The following is a 16,880-nucleotide window of genomic DNA, read 5'->3' as shown; positions in this document are numbered from 1 at the left end:
TCTAATTGTCTAATTTTGGACCTTCATTCTTCCATATGCTAAGTAAATCACTTTGTTAGTCTGTTTCCCACCCCCTACCCCCAAAAAAGAAACCACTTATGATTTGTTTGGAAATTGACAGAATTTACAGAAAAGTTTGAAAGAACTGTATCTGAATAATATAGTGTCTTCCCATCCATGCATTTGTCCTAGCTTGCCATTCCTTCTAGTCTTCAGTGAATAACAATAACATCACAGATACATGCGTGTCTTTGTTGTATTTATGCCTGGGAATCTTAAACATTTTGTTGCCATTGAGAATAGTGTCTTTTTTCTATTCCATTTTCTATTTGGCTGTTGCTGTTGTATAGAAACAGTACTGTTTTTTTTATGTATTGGTTTTATACCCTGCCACCTTGTTGAATTATGTAATTAGTTTTAATAGATTGTCTTATATTACCTTGGATTTTGCATGTAGATGATCAAATCCATCCTTCACATCAAGACTCATTTCTCCACCTTTTGAGCTCAGTTTCTTATCTTATTGCTCTGGCTAGAATCTCTAGTATAAGGACAGATGGCAAGAGCAAAACAATGGGCAGTTGGATTGATTCAAGGTTGATAGAGCAGAAGCAATTCAGGAATTAAAGATTATATTTGAAACAGTTGACTGTAATAATCCAGCTGGATGGTGATAATGATAATGATGGTAATGATGATAGCCAATATTTAATAATTGAGTGTTACTACATATCAGAAACTGAGCTGTGTGATATTTGATCCTTAGGAAAACCATGTGAGAAAAATAACTGTTAGTATACCATCTTAGAGATGGGAAAATGAATCCTAGGAAGTTTAGTGACTTGCTCATGGTCAGATAACTAGAGATTGATGGATACAATATGCAAAAATTAGGCTATTTTTCTTAGAACTCTCAACATTAAACCATCAGCTAATTTCTTTAATTCTATGAAGGACAGAATAGAAGTAATGGACTTCAACTCCAGCACAAATCATTTTAAGCACATTTTCACTTCTTTCTCAAATGTCTCTGATTATTTTCTCTGGAAGTTTTTAAAAAGAGAGTAGAAACCCATGTTCCTTAGATCCCAGTTAACACAATTATTGAGCACCAATTATGAGCTAAGTATGAGACATTCAAAAATAGCTAAAAATACAATTTACTTAAAGAGAAGCAGACAAATGAGAATGTGACCCACTGTAATTACAGGCAGAATAAAAGAAGTATTATAAGTAAAAGTATAAGCAAACTGTCACTTGGGATGAAAGCCAGGGAATAGATTAGATTACCTTTTGAGACTCTTTCCAACTGGTAATTCTGCAATTTAGTTTCTACTTTTCAGCTTTTTTATTGTGTACTCACTGATAAAATAAGGAAAGGATAGAGATAAGTGAATTTCTATGGAGACTTGCTCGTGCACTTGATTTTATAATGAACAGAATGGAAAAAATAAAGAACAGTATATCATTCCACTAAGTAATAATTTCATAAAATATATTATTGTCACTTCAAAAACCAAAATATCCCAATTTAAATTTTAAAGGTCCAGCACTATTATAGATATATTTAATCTCTGAATTTTAGGGCTACTGTACAGAGAGAGCTTCTTGTTACAAGTGGATGTGGGTGGTTCTGAGATTTATTTGCATAATTGTTAGTAATGCAGAATTGAGTACAGACATCAACTGGAAAATTTTTTTTTAAGGGCCTGAATCTGCACAAACAAATCTTGGGTAAACCTCTAAATACATAAGATGTCATAAAAATAAAGAAAAATGGAAGAATCCGTCAGTAGTTAATGTCTTCAGGAAAAGCAACAACATTGTATAAAATTGTTAAGAGAATCAGATTTAAATGCTCAGAAATGTTGATACTTTCACTTGGCTTCTCTTTAACTTCAGGGATTCATTTTTCTAAAACTCAATGCTTTTAAATTCACTATTGAGAATTTGGGAGTAATTGTGCATATCAGGCATATTACTATTATTGTTGTTATTATTTTATTCTGTTTTTATGAGCACACATCACACACATTCTAGGGATGGTTTAACTCATTTCTCTGCCTTCTGTTCGGTTTGTGTTGATTGTGAGATGTTTTCCTGACGATTTAAGGGAAGTTTGACAACAGTGATTGCATAGTTGTAGGAGCTTTATGGTCTTTAATGTTGGAATCCTCTTATTTTTTCATGTGGGGAAAAATAGATTTATATCCTATTTATTTTCAACTTGATTTAGATAGAGAGTTTTAATGTGACTAACAAGTTATGACTCATGCAGTTGTTGGTCTGTAATTAATCATAGGCCTAAGATCTATCAAAAAACCATTCTTCTGTGCGATTTCCAGCAGTTGTGAGCTGTAGAGACACCAATCTTCTTTCTCTACCATTAACGTGCACCAGATAATCATTGTCCGCTGAAAGCTGCTAAAAATTAGAACACCTATGCTTTCTGCACTTCTCAAAATGTTAAACAAGATGATTTTTCCTCTTACACTGTTTTCATCTATTTATGTATACTATCTTTTCCTTCTAGTACAGTTGATGCCTCCCAATGTGTTTTTTTCTGATGCGCTTACTGTCTTTGTAAAACAAAGTGAGAAATTATAATGTGGAAAATCCTGATAAGACTACTTTTCTTGCTAAGCTCATGTTCTATTAAAAATCCCTGAAGCATCCACCATTGGATTTTATAGACTCCTCTTGAAAATTCGGAACCAAAACTTTTTAAAGGGTTTAGGAAGAAAAGGCAAAAGAAAAAGAAATGGGGGGGAGAATCCAATATGAAACAAACACACTTGGGACGGAGCTGACTCAGAAAGTAAGATGAAGTCATCAGAATACAGTATTTGCAAGCAACAGGGAAATATAATGTCAGAAAGAGAGCATTGTGTATGCATAGAGGCCAGAGGTGCAGGAGAACTGAACAGAAAAGTTTCCATTACTACCTGCAGGAAAATCTCATGCTGCAACTCATCACACAGCAGGCAATGAGTGAGAGTAAGAGAAGGCCAGGCAGCCACCTGAGCTGCCATAAAAGATAAGGAAGTGGAGAGAACAAAGAACACAAGAGGCTAGAATCTAAAATAAGGCAGATTAAGTGGAACGGGAGAGGGGACTTAAAATGTCAAGCTCAAGTGAGGCTGAATAAAGTACAAGTTGCTGCTGAAAGGATGTCATTAATAAATTTAAATTCAACTATATATTGCATAACGATTACTCTCATCATTGCTTGATACATATTAAGAATACATACAATTAAGGGCATGTACAATATATCTCCTTCATTTTCTCAGAATTTATATGATCACATAAATCTCTGCCACATCAAGTAGGTGTTCGAACATATGACTCACTGAAAAGTCTATGCATGTAAAATAACCGAGGTTTGAATTCTTTTAGCAAAAGGTTTCATGCTATAATTGGAATGGTGTTCTTGGCTAACGATATTCTCTCCTTGATACTGGATACACCTAGAGCTATGACTGGGTCCATCCTCACGGAAATTCCCTACTTTCCTTTACATATGTTCAAGTGAATCGCTGCAACTGTGTGTGACACTGAGTCTCTCGCAACAGGAAACCATTAAGAGAATGCGATAGCAAGAGATTATTTAATATTTTTAATTAGATCATGGCTAGCTTACCATAATAACTAGCACACTTCTCTCAGTCTTAGTCTTCTAGCCTTTATAATGAAATAACAAAAATGGCCAACTCATAGGTTAATTGTGAAGAATAATATGACACAGTAAATATAAAGCATTTATCAGAACAACTGGCAATTTGTTGAACTAGAAATGACTCAACAAATGTTAGCTTTTATTATCTTTAAAGTGTCAGCTGTGTAAGTTCACAGAGCATTTCAATTTTGACCACCTCTGTATATGTAATAACTATCAGTGCCTAGTAAATGATAGAAACTGAATAATATTTCTTCACTGAATAAACTAGTACATGGTAAGAAACAGTTTCTGCCCTCAGAATGAACACAATCAACTGAGAGAAATGGAAAATTTAATTGAAACTTACAAAATAATGTACTAAATGCTATCAAATGGGTAATTCAGAATACTGAAAAAGGTATTTTTTTCTAACAATACAATGGTACCCTGAAATCCCTTTTAAAACATCACCTAAAAAGTGCATAACTGAACTGGCAGGAAAGTAAGGGAACTCCTCAAAGGCCAAAATTAAGGAGACATCATGAATCCAGAGAGAAGGCAGCTGTCCTCTGCCATGTGCTTCAGCCAATGCCTGTGGTCTGAAGCAGCTTAGATCACACGTTCACAGGGGAAAGGAGGAGGAGCTTAGGGGTTGATGACAGTGTCCCAAATAAAAAAAAAAGAAAAAAAGAAAAATTTCTATTGATTCAAATTTATCAAAGCAATTATTCTGACACATGAAACTTAACATTTGACACTTCCTAGGAAGCATATCTTATTTACATCCTTACTCCTCCAGTGGCGGTCAATATATTACATTTAAAGGGGAAGTGATTTAGAAAACAGCCATAAATACACAGTTACCCAGTGCCTTGATATTTTCCTATTCCTCTGCTGGCATTCAACCCAACAGCTGTCACTGTTACCTCCGTAGAAATTTAGATCTTGTACAGATCTTTGAATGGCATTGAGCTTTGATAGATGGTCATAACATCTTGTTAGAAATTATATGCAGATTTTTCCAAGAGATTATGTGTCAAGTTTTTATTCTAAAAGCAAGGGAAAAAGCCAAAAAAAAAAAAATTTCTCTGTAAAATCAAATATTAAGAGATGGTGAACATGAATTTCCCTCCAGCTTTGTCTTGGTTGAGTATTCTTTTGGGCTAAGGTTGATTATTTTTATGACTCTTCATAGAGACTGTCAGATCTGTCTGATTAAGTGAGAACTAGCATAAGGAGATTGTATAAAGAATATTATTCCTATAAAGTCATTTCTTTTAGAAGCTAAAGAGGAAATTTTGTTTTACATAAAGGGAAATTCATGTACTTTATGTCGGTTGTCATATTTTGATTATCAAAAACATTTTGAATTCAGTGTGATAACTTCAGAGGGACAATTAATCTCACAGAGATTAAATAACATGGTCACTCAACTATCATGTGGTCAGACAGGGATTTGAATGAGATAATCCCCTGGAAACTAATGCCCAAACTCTAAAGCAATCAGACACACATTCTTAGCTATCAGTCGTTTCTTAATGAAAGAGACATGCAGTGGTTGTCACCTGAGGCTGCCCATGAGAACATACACACTTCGGCCTCAGCTCTGTATGTTCTGATACAGTAGATTTAAGGTGGGGTCTGCAAGTCTGCATTTTTTAAAAGCTCCATGGTGATGTAGATTATCATTCCTGGTTAAGAACCATCACCAAATATACCATTTTAACTTCAGCTGGGCTGTGAAATGACAAGAATGCTGGCCATACATCTGATGAACAGTTCAGAAGTATGCCATTGTGTGTGTGTGTGTGTGTGTGTGTGTGTGTGTGTGTGTAGTGTAGATATCTAGGTATCTATATAGCTATATAGATATATAGATGTATAGATACATAGATATATAAATACATATATGCATATACATATATATTGATGGGGGGCAGGACCTTCTGAGGAGGAAAAAGACAGCATGCAGTTATAAAAGATTTTAAGAAAATACAAAACCAAGGAGAATCAGGGTTAGGAGGAACATTAACTGGTACAGTATACTGCACTCAATTTACGTGTAATTCAAGCTCTGATGATATATTGATAACCTATCTGTAAAAGGCCTAATAAATTTATTTTGTATTTAACTATATACATTGACACTGTCCATCTTTTTACATAAGGACAAAAAGAACTTTTAGAGGCTTTTTTCATACATCCACAATAATCTGTATTAATTCTCAGAGGAGTTATAATGTGTTACAACTCAGAAAGTGTTTGTATCTACTCCAGAAAAACCTACTTACTTACTGGAAGTTCCAGTGAGTGCCTGAAATTCCCTAAAGTTTCCCAAGTGGTAAAAAGTGATGCTCCTAGAATCTTAGACACCTGTCATCTCATAGCCTCTGGTACCTTCAGCTGCATGGTGGTGGTCACTGAGCCATCTCACAAAAATTAATGGAAAACTCAAGTATTATAGCAACCACACCAAACGAAGCATTCTTTAGTATTTTCTTGCTGAGGAATCCTCAGAATCCCCTTTTTTGTTTTTTCCCAGTAAGTTCTCAACTCCCATATTCTGATATTACAGTGATCTTAGGAGGTCATTCCAAGCAAAATGGAAAGCAAGAATAAGAGAGTCAATGAGTCGATGTAGTAAACAGAATAGATTTGGATAATGGTGAGAAGAGCAGAGTAATCCAGGAGTAGAAAAATGGGTGAAAGTCAATAGCCAAGATATGGAAACAACCGAAATGCACATCAATAGACAATTGGTTAAAGAAATTGTGGCACATTTATACAACGGATTATTATTCTGCCATAAAAAAGAATGAAATCTCACTATTTTCAGCAACATGGATGAACCTAGAGAATATTATGCTAAGTAAAATAAGTCAGACTGAGAAAGACAAATACCGTATGATCTCACTTATATATGAAATCTGAAGAACAGAATAAACGAACGAACAAAACAGAAATAGATTTATAGATACAGATAAAAAACTGATGGTTGCTAGATGGGAGGGTGGGGGAGAAGGCGAAGGGATTAAAAAGTACAAATTGGTGATCACAAAATAGTCACAGGGTTGTGAAATACAGTATGGGAAATATAATCAATAATGTTGTAAAGACTATGTAGGGTGTCAGATGGGTACTGGACTTACACTTTATAGATTATATAAATGCCTAACCACTACGCTGTACACCTGAAACTATTATAAAATAATATTGAATGTTAACTATAATTAAAGACAGTCATGGGATATAAAGTACAGCATAGGGAATATAGTCAATGATATTGTAATAGCTATGTACAGTGTCAGATGGGTAGTAGATTTGGGGGAGGGTTATCACTTTGTGAGGGGTGTAAATGTTTAATCACTATGTTGTTTTGTACACCTGAAACTAATTTTAAAAATTATTCAAAAACAAGAAAAAGAGGGTGAAAGTGTAATATTGGCTCACTTTGGTGCCCAGAGTAATGGGGAAAATAATTGGAATTTCTCTGTATCTGGGATGGAAGTTATTGGAGACTTTTTTAATAAGAAAATAAGGGACAGTCAGAGCTGAAACTGTTGGTTTATTTTTTCTTGGTTAACTAAGAGGATACACATGAAAATACTTGGTAAACAATAAAGGCTTATGAAACATTATCAGAGTTATTGAGGGTTCAACAAAAATAGAACCAAGAGAAGAAACAGAAAAAATACAGGGAAAAAATGGAAGAAAGAAACAAAATGATTGAGAGTAAGCTGGGACTACAACAGGACAGACTCTGTAAGTATGAGGAAGTAGAGGACTTTTCTAAGATCAATTTTAAGATGAAATGAACTTTCTAGGAAACATTTTTACCTTATAATTGATAATACACTTATTTAAAAAATGAGGCTGTCCATCCTAGCTACACTACAAAAGTTCTGTCTCTCCTTTCCTTACTACCAATATAGAGCAAGGTGGGAATATTTTCCTTGGAAATTTTGTTTATCTTCAGTGGTAAACTAAAGGTTCAAGTACTAGCAATTTGCTATTTAATTTAACATGTGTGCAAAGTGTGAGTTTTTTTGTTTATTAGTGAGTAATGACACACGAGGGAAGATGTCTATTTATTTACCTATTTTCTGAGATATTACTGAGCAAATAATTTCATGTCCTGATTTTTTACTTACGTTTTAGCAAAATCATTTTTCCTGATATAACCTGTTACTTCTCAAGTCATTTTAATACCTGTATACTATTTCAACTTGTACATGTACCAAAATTTTTCAGCAACCATCATCCTTCCTTGATGCATTTAATATTCTTTTTCTCTTACACATAATATTGAACTGAATATATCTGTGGGTAAGATTTTCTCTTATCTCCAATCATTTACTGAAGATAAATTCATAATACTGACATTACTGGGTGAAGTATTATGAGTGTATTTGATGCACTAATTACTTTGAAAATAGAGTTGTACTTTTTACACATATTCTGCAATAAATGAAGTTGTTTTTCATGTTTTATTATTTTGGTAATGGACTACTATATTTTTCTAAATTTACATTGCTTCGATTATTAGTTAAGTCTAACCTATTCATAATTTTTCCATCTTTATAAGTTTTCTATTTATGTTATTTCCTATTTACTAATTGAGATCATGACATTTTTCTTTTTTTTTTTCATTAAAATTTATTGGGGGGACAATGGTTAGTAAAATTATATAGATTTCAAGTGTACAATTCTGTAATACATCTTCTATATATCGCAGTGTGTGCTTACTACCCAGTGAAAGTTCTCCTTCCATCACCATATATTTGACCCATTTACCTTCTTCTAACATGCTGCTCCCCCCTCACCCTCTGGTATCCACTAACCTATTGTCTGTGTCTATGAGTTCTTGTTTCTTTATTTGTTTGTCTTGTTCCTTTGTTGCTTTCAGTTTTATATCCCACATATCAGTGAAGTCATATGGTTCTCAACTTTCTCTGTCTGACTTATTTCGCTTAGCATAATAATTTCAAGAACCATCCATGTTGTCACAAATGGCACTATTTTATCTTTTCTTATGGCAAAATAGTATTACATTGTGTATATATACCACATCTTCTTTATCAAATCATCTATCGAAGGACACTTTGGTTGTTTCCATGTCTTGGCCACCGTAAATAAAGCTGCAATGAACATTGGAGCACATATGTCTTTATGGATAAATGTTTTCAGATTTTTGGGGTAGATACCCACAGTAGGGATTGTTGGGTCATGTGATAATTCTATTCTTAATTTTTTGAAAAACCTCCACACTGCCTTCTATAGCAGCTGCACCAGTCTGCATTCCCACCAGCAGTGTATGAGGGTTCCACAGCCTCTCCAACACTTCTTACTATTTGTCTTGTTGATGATAGCCATTCTAACTGATATGAGTGATATCTCATTGTGGTTTTTATTTGCATTTCTCTGATAATTAGTAATGTTGAGCATCTTTTCACATGTCTATTGGCCATCTGTGTGTCCTCTTTAGAGAAATGTCTATTCAGGACCTCTGCCCATTTTTTAATTGGATTGTTTGTGTTTTTGTTGTTGAGTTATATGAGTTCCTTATATATTTTGGATATTACCCTCTTATGGGAGGTGTTGTTTGTGAATATCTTTTCCCATTCAGTTGGTTTCTTCTTTGTTTTGTCAATGGTTTCTCTTGCTGTGATGAAGCTTTTTAGTCTGATATGGCCCATTCATTTATTTTAGCTTTTGCTCCCCTTACCTTTGGGGTCAAATTCATAATATCCTCTTTGAACCCAAGGTCCATAAGTTTAGTACCTATGTTTTCTTCTATACAGTTTATTGTTTCAGGTCTTATGTTTAGGTCTTCGATCCATTTTGAGTTAATTTTGGTACACGGTAACAGATAGCAGTCTAGTTTCATTCTTTTGCACATGGCTTTCCAATTCTCCCAGCACCATTTATTGAAGAGGCTGTCTTTTCTCCATTGTATGTTTTTAGCTCCTATGTCAAAAGTTATCTATCCATATTTATGCGGGCTTTTTTCTGGGTTTTCAATTCTATTCCATTGGTCTATGTGTCTGTTTTTCTGCCAATACCATGCTGTTTTGATTATCATTGCCCTGTAGTACAAGCTAAAATCAGGGAGTGTGATACCTCCAGTATTATTCTTTTTTCTTAGGATTGCTTTGGCTATTCAAGGTCTTTCGTGGTTCCATACAAATCTGATGATTTTTTTTTTTTTTTTTGGTTCTATTTCTTTAAAAAATGCCATTGGGATCTTGATGGGGATTGCATTAAATCTGTATGTTGTTTTGGGTAATATGGCATTTTAACTCTGTTGAGTCTTCCAATGTCTTTCCATTTCTTTGTGTCTTCTTCAATTTCTTTTAAAAACGTCTTACAGTTTTCGTGTATAGGTCTTTCACATCCTTGGTTAAGTTTATTCCTAGATGTTTTATTCTTTTTGTTGCAATTTCAAAAGGAATTTTTTTTAATTTCTTTTTCTGAGATTTCATTGTTGCTATATAGGAATCCAATGGATTTTTGTACATTGATTTTGTGTCCTGCAACTTTACTGTATTTGTTCATTGTTTCTAGTAGGTTTTTGGTGGAGTCTTTAGGGTTTCTATATATAGCATCATATCATCTGTAGAAAGTGACAATTTAACTTCTCCTTTCCCAATTTGGATGCCTTTTATTTCTTTCTCTTGCCTGATTGCTCTGGCGAGGACTTTCAGTGCTATGTTGAATAGCAGTGGTGATAGGGGACAATCCTGTCTTGTTCCCGAACGTAGAGTGAAGGGCTTCAGGTTTTCACTGTTAATTATGATATTAGCTGAGGTTTTGTCATATATGACCTTTATTATGTTAAGGTATTTTCCTTCTATACCCATTTTATTAAGTGTTTTAATCATAAATGGATGTTGTATCTTGTGAAATGCTTTTTCTGTGTCTATTAATATAATCATATGATTTATGTCCTTTATTCTGTTTATGTGGTATATCACATTGATGGATTTGCATATGTTGAACCATCCTTGTGCCCCTGGGATAACCCCCCCCCCCTTGATCGTGATGAATACTCTTTTTAATGCATTGTTGTAGTTGATTTGCTAGAATTTTGTTTAGGATTTTTGCATCTTTATTCATCAGAGATATTGGTCTGTAATTTTCTTTTTTTGTGTTGTCCTTACCAGGTTTCGGTATCAGGGTGACGTTGGCTTCATAAAATGAGTCAGGGAGTATTGATCATCTTCAGTTTTTTGGAAGAGTTTGAGCAGGATTGGTATTAGATCCTCTTTGAATGTTTAGTAGAATTCACTGACAAAGCCATCTGGTCCTGGACATTTGCTTTTGGAATGGGTTTGGATGACTGATTCAATTTCCTTACTGTTGATCACTCTATTTAGATTTTCTAGTTCTTCATGATTCAGCCTAGGAAGGCTATATGTTTCTAAGAACTTGTCCATTTCTTCTAGGTTATTGAATTTGCTGGCATATAGTCCTTCATAGTATTCTTGGATAATCCTTGGTATTTCTGTGACATCTGTGGTAACTTCTCCTCTTTTATTTCTGATTTTATTTATTTGTGTCTTTTCTCTTTTTGTCTTAGTGAGCCTAGCCAATGGTTTGTCAATTTTGTTAATCCTTTCAAAGAACCAGCTCTTTGTTGCATTAATTTTTTCTATTGTCTTTTTGTTCTCTATTTCATTTAGTTCTGCTCTGATTTTTGTTATTTCCTTCCTTCTGCTGACTTTGGGTTTCACTTGTTTTTCTTTTTCCTGTCCTTTAAGGTGTAAAGTGAGGTTGTTTATCTGGGAATTTTCTTCTTTCCTGAGATAGCCCTGTAATGATATAAATTTCCATCTTATTACTGCTTTCGCTGCATCCCAATAATTTTGGTAAGATGTATTTTCATTCTCATTTGTTTCTATGTATCTTTTGATCTCTTATTTCTTCTTTGACCCAGTCATTCTTTAAAAGTATGTTGTTTAATCTCCACGTATTTGTGATTTTTCCTGTTTCCTTTCCAGTTGATATCCAAGTTCAAAGCCTGTAATGAGAGAATATGCTTGGTATAATTTCAATCTTCTTAAATGTGCTGAGGCTAGTTTTATGTCCAATATATGGTCTATTCTTGAGAATGTTCCATGTGCACTGGACAAGAATGTATAGTATGATGTTCTAGGATGAAGTGCTCTATAAATGTCAATTATGTCCATTTCCTCTATGGTGTCATTTAGGGTTAGTATTTCCTTATTTATTTTCTATTTGGATGATCTATCCATAGCTGTCAATGATGTACGTAGGTGTCCTACTGTAACTGTGTTTTGGTCAATTTCTCCCTTTAGTTCTGGTAGTAGTTGCTTTGTAGATTTCAGTGCTCCCAGATTGGGAGCATAAATATTGATGACTGTTATGTTTTCTGTTGTGTAGTCCCCTTTATCATTATGAAATGTCCATCTTTGTCTCTTGTTACCTTTTTTATCCTGAAGTCTGTTTCATCTGACGTAAGTATGACTACCCTTGATTGTCTCTGAATACCATTTGCTTAGAGTATCAATTTCCACCCTTTCACTTTGAGTCTATATTTGTCTTTGTACCTGAGATGTGTCTCTTGGAGGCAGCATATGGTTGGGTTTAGTTTTTTGATCCAATCTGCTACTCTGTGCCTTTTTATTGGTGAATTCAAACAATTTACATTTAGTGTGATTATTGATATATGAGGATTTCCTATCATTCTATCTTTTGTTTTCGGTGGCTCAGTGTCTCCATTGTTTCTTTGCCTTTTTATTGCTGTCTGTTATTTCAGTGTGGTGATATTCTTTGATTTTTCCCTCTGTTTCTTCTTTTTTTATATTATATATTTCAGTCTGGATTTTTTTTTTTAAGTAGTCACCATTAAGTTTATGTAAAAGAAAGTTTTGTATTTAGAGTATTCCATTTTTCTTTAGTATGCTTACTTTCTCCATTCCCTTGTGCCGGTTCAGACGTTTACTCTCTCCCCTTTTGATTTTTGTTGTCACAAATTATCCCTACTTATGTTGTGAGTTGATTTCAGTGTTGCAGTAGCAAGTTATTTTTTTCTTCTTTACCCAGTATGTTACGTTTAAGCATATAGTGTCTTATTTAGTGTAGAGGTTGCCATTTCCTGCTTCTGTCTGTCTGTTCATAATACTACTCATAGTTTGGTATTCTTTTGATTTTTTTGTTTCAGGTCCAATAGGTTCTTTCTGTATTTCTTGTAATGTAGGTCGTGTGAAAATTCCCTCAGCTTCTATATGTCTGGAAAGGTCTTTACTCCTCCTTATCTAAAGGATATCTTTGCTGGATATATTATTTTTAGCTCATAATTTCTCTCTTTCAGTAGTTTGAGTGTTTGATTCCACTCCCTCATGGCTTATAGAGTTTCTGCTGAAAAATCTGATGATAATCTAATGGGCTTTCCTTTGTAGGTTACCGTCATCTTTTCCCTGGCTGCCTGAGGATTCTTTCTTTGTTGTTACTTTTTGACAGCTTCAATATAGTGTACCTTGGAGAAGGCCTTTTGGGATTAAGGTTATTAGGTGTTCTATTTGCTTCTTGGATTTGAAGATCCAGTTCTTTCCACAAGTTTGGGAAGTTCTCATTGACTGTTTGTTTGAATATACTCTCTGTTCCCTTCTCTCTTTCTTTTCCTTCTGGTATACCCATTATTCTTATATTGCTCTTTCTGATGGAGTCAGAAAGTTCTTGTAGAGTTCCTTCATTTCTTTTAACTCTCATGTCTCTCGCTTTTTCCATCTATGTCATTTCCAGACTTCTACCTTCAATGTCACTGATTCTTTCCTTCATCTGGTCAGCTCTATTATGTAAGCTGGCTATTTCATTCTCTATTTCTTTTATTGAGTTCTTAATTTCCAGAATTTCTAATTGGTTCTTTTGTAAAATTTCAATCTCTTTGATAAAATGTTCATCTTGTTCTTCGATTGTGTTTCTGAGTTCACTAAACTGCCTGTCTGTTTTCTTGCATCTCGTTGAGTTTTTTCAGAACTGCAATATTGAATTCTCTGTCATTTAAGTCACATATTTCCATGCCATTCTGGAAGGGGAGAGAAAGTGGGGAACAGGAACTGACGAAAGCCATCTTTCCCCCCCACCCCCATAGGCTGGGCACCCATTGTTGACAGTTCAGGGGGTAGGATGTTCACACAGCTGGAAAGGGAGGTGAGGGACTTGGGCTTTCACAGTGAAGACGTTAGAGATCTCTCATCAACATAGCAGTGCAAATAAGAGAAAACACACACAAGCCACGTTTGAACTTGTAATAGTTGCTTCCATAAAGATACTATGAAAGAGTTGTATGAACATAAAGGGACATAAAAATAATTAAAGCAAGTCTGGACTACAATAGGGAGGAAAAATCTGCAGCAAGGTAAAGACTTAGGCTGCCTAAAACTCAATCAGAAAACTCAGTAAAATTATTTACACATGTCTGTGTTTTCTCGCATCTCGTTGAGTTTTTTCAGAACTGCAATATTGAATTCTCTGTCATTTAAGTCACATATTTCCATGCCATTAAGTTCATTTTCTGGAAACTTTTCATTTTCTTTTTGAGCTGCCTTGTTACCTTGGTCATTCATTGTAATTAATGAATTATTATTTCTTTTCCTGGGCATCTACAGGAGTGGGTTCTGCAACAGGTTGGTAGGAAGAGGTCTTTCTTTTGCTTTCCAGTAGGTGTTGGTGAAATGTTTTATTTTCTGTCCCACTGAAGCCTTTTATTCTCTCTCATGCTGTACATTATATTTCCTCTTGCACTGTTCCAGCTTCTCATGTGATGGAGGCAGGGAGTTCCCTGAAAGGTTGGCTTCTCTGTAATCAGGTCACCTGGGTCTCAGGGTACTGCCTCCAAGGGGGGATTTGGAGCACTTCTGAAGTCCCAAATCTCTTCCTGCAACCAGATTCAGAGGCTCTGGTTGCCCCTGCAGGGACCCGCCCAGATAGCTGGGGGTGGGGGTGGGGATGGGGATGGGGTGGGTGTGAGAGGTGGCTCTCAGCAATGGTGACTACCAGCTCACAGTTGTCTTGCCCCTACACTTCCTTCCCTATCATCAGAATTAGTTGCACTGTGAGTCTATGGCTACAGGGCTGTCGTTCTCAGTGTTGTATGTATTCTATTCTTTAATCTGACACTGCTACCATTTCTTCTGGAATCCACTTCTAGCACTGAGAGGGTACGGGGAGGAGTCATCTAGGCTCCGTGTCTATGTTTTCCACCCTCTACTTGGCAGTGAGGGCTTAAACCACTGTTCTCACCCTTCTTCCCTGAGTCTTCACTCTGAGGTCTCTGCCGTGAACATTGGGTTCAGCCGTGTTACCATATGCTGATCCCTCAGGCAGGACTGTGGGCGCTAGCAGGCTGAATTCTTCCCTCTCCCACAACTGCCCTACCTCTAGGCTGCAGGGAACTCCCAGCTCCGGTCAGCATCCTGCAACCTGAGACCTGAGGCCTGTGTCTCTGCACTTCCCCCTTCCCGCCTCCCCTGCTTGCCCAATTTGCCCTCCTATAGATGATTCAATTTTAAGGTCTCTCAAGTATGCCCATGTGCCATGCAGGAAGTCCTTTACTGAATTATAACTGTTCAGTTTGTTGTAAATGCCAGGGGAGATTTCAAGAAGCACTTCTCATGCCGCCGTTTCTGTGACGTAATCCTCATAATGTTTTTCTTAAAGATTTGGAAGAGTTTTGTAGTCCATAGCTGTCCTCATGTTGTTGACCATAGTATATTTTTTCTCACCAGATTCCTTTTAGATTTTAGTGTATTCTTTCAGATCACATAGAAACTTCAAATAATTACTTTTACTATTATTTCTTACATGCTTTTAAAATTATACCCTCATATTCATTTTCTATAACTAATTATTTACATATTTATTTAGAATTCTGAGCTTCAAGAAACTCCATGTGCAAAATAGGTTAGTTCAGAGTTCTAAGCAATCAAGTAAAGGTTTTCTATAAAAAGTTTTAGATACTTTTATTTTTTTTAAGAGAAGGAGGTCATTTAAAATACATAGTGTTTCAAACCCACACCATTAGGAGAATAAAGGCTTAGCGGTGCCTTTCTCTGTTAATTTCTCTTACTACCTTTCACACTGTGACACATATAGAGATGTGGGCTTTTTCTTTTCCCCAGTGATTAGCACATACAGGGAACCATGACATGTAATTATCATGACCCTTGAAATTTTAATATATATGAACAGTTCCCCAAAGTTATTTTTAGACCGATCTCCTAAATTTCTTTTTACTTAATCTTTTCAATAACATATACCCTGAAAATTCTCAACCTTCAAATTATTTCTAATTCTGCCTGAGTACTGGCATCACATTTTCCCACTGGAGGAAGTGGTCCTCTGCTTCCCCCACCTCCCTCTGCACAAATGAAGAATCCTAGTCAGAGACAAGCTCAAGTTTATAAAGCCACCGGTGGCTAAGCCAGGGCTTGAGTCTGCAGCTTCTGCATACCGTTTCATTGCCCTCTCAGCCCTGCCTCATGACTCTGATATTTTCCCATTCTATTGTTTAGTTGCCTCATTGAAACAGAGTCGTAGTAGTTTATCCACAATCAGGACAGCCATCTGTTTTTTCTTGCATTGGGAAACAAAAGAAGCATACAGCTCAGTCTGAACCAGTAATACTAATAGAAATGCATTGACAGGCAAAGGCATTTTCTTCCACAGTGCCTTTGCCTAGTATGTACATTTGTTCAACATTTCTATCATCAAGAATTTGGGATTCTGCTCTTTATTTTCCCCTAGACATTTAAAAATATGTGAGAGAATATACTTTATCCACAAGCAGATTTTCCATATCCATTTATGTCTCCAGAAAGCATTTATCAAGAGAAGCTAAGCATATGGACTTTCTAAAATTAAGAAAATCTTTTTTGGAACTTGAAGAGACTTTTGAGTAATGCTGGATGCAACGAGCCATAGTGAATTATTAGAAAAACAGGACAGCAAAAGAGTGAAGGAAACAATTTTCTGCTATAAAATTAAAGCTCTTTAAATTAATATGTGCTGATATTCAGGACCATTTGATTTGGTGGCATGGAAGAGAATCAAATGACTAGAAGAAATTCTTATAAATCTATCTTCTTTTTTAAAATTGAAGATATCTACTAATTTGAATATATCACCTGTACTTTATTCTGATGTTCAACAGTTTATATAAATTGAGAAAAATGCATTTAATTTTACAAATATTCCT

The 16,880-nt window shown here is 35.3% G+C and overlaps 1 protein-coding gene across 2 annotated transcripts in view; it reads left to right on the top strand.

Annotated features, from left to right (window-relative positions):
* The window catches only part of KCNQ5 (potassium voltage-gated channel subfamily Q member 5), a 532,270-nt gene that overhangs the window by 255,576 nt on the left and 259,814 nt on the right, over positions 1 to 16,880 (top strand). The window lies entirely within an intron of this gene.

This window comes from Rhinolophus sinicus, chromosome 2 (genome assembly GCF_057876585.1).
Source record: "Rhinolophus sinicus isolate RSI-liver-muscle chromosome 2, RSI-T2T, whole genome shotgun sequence".
In the NCBI taxonomy this organism is placed as follows: domain Eukaryota; kingdom Metazoa; phylum Chordata; class Mammalia; order Chiroptera; family Rhinolophidae; genus Rhinolophus; species Rhinolophus sinicus.
The sequence above is the reverse complement of the archived record's forward strand: the minus strand, read 5'-3'. Positions and strand labels throughout refer to the sequence as shown.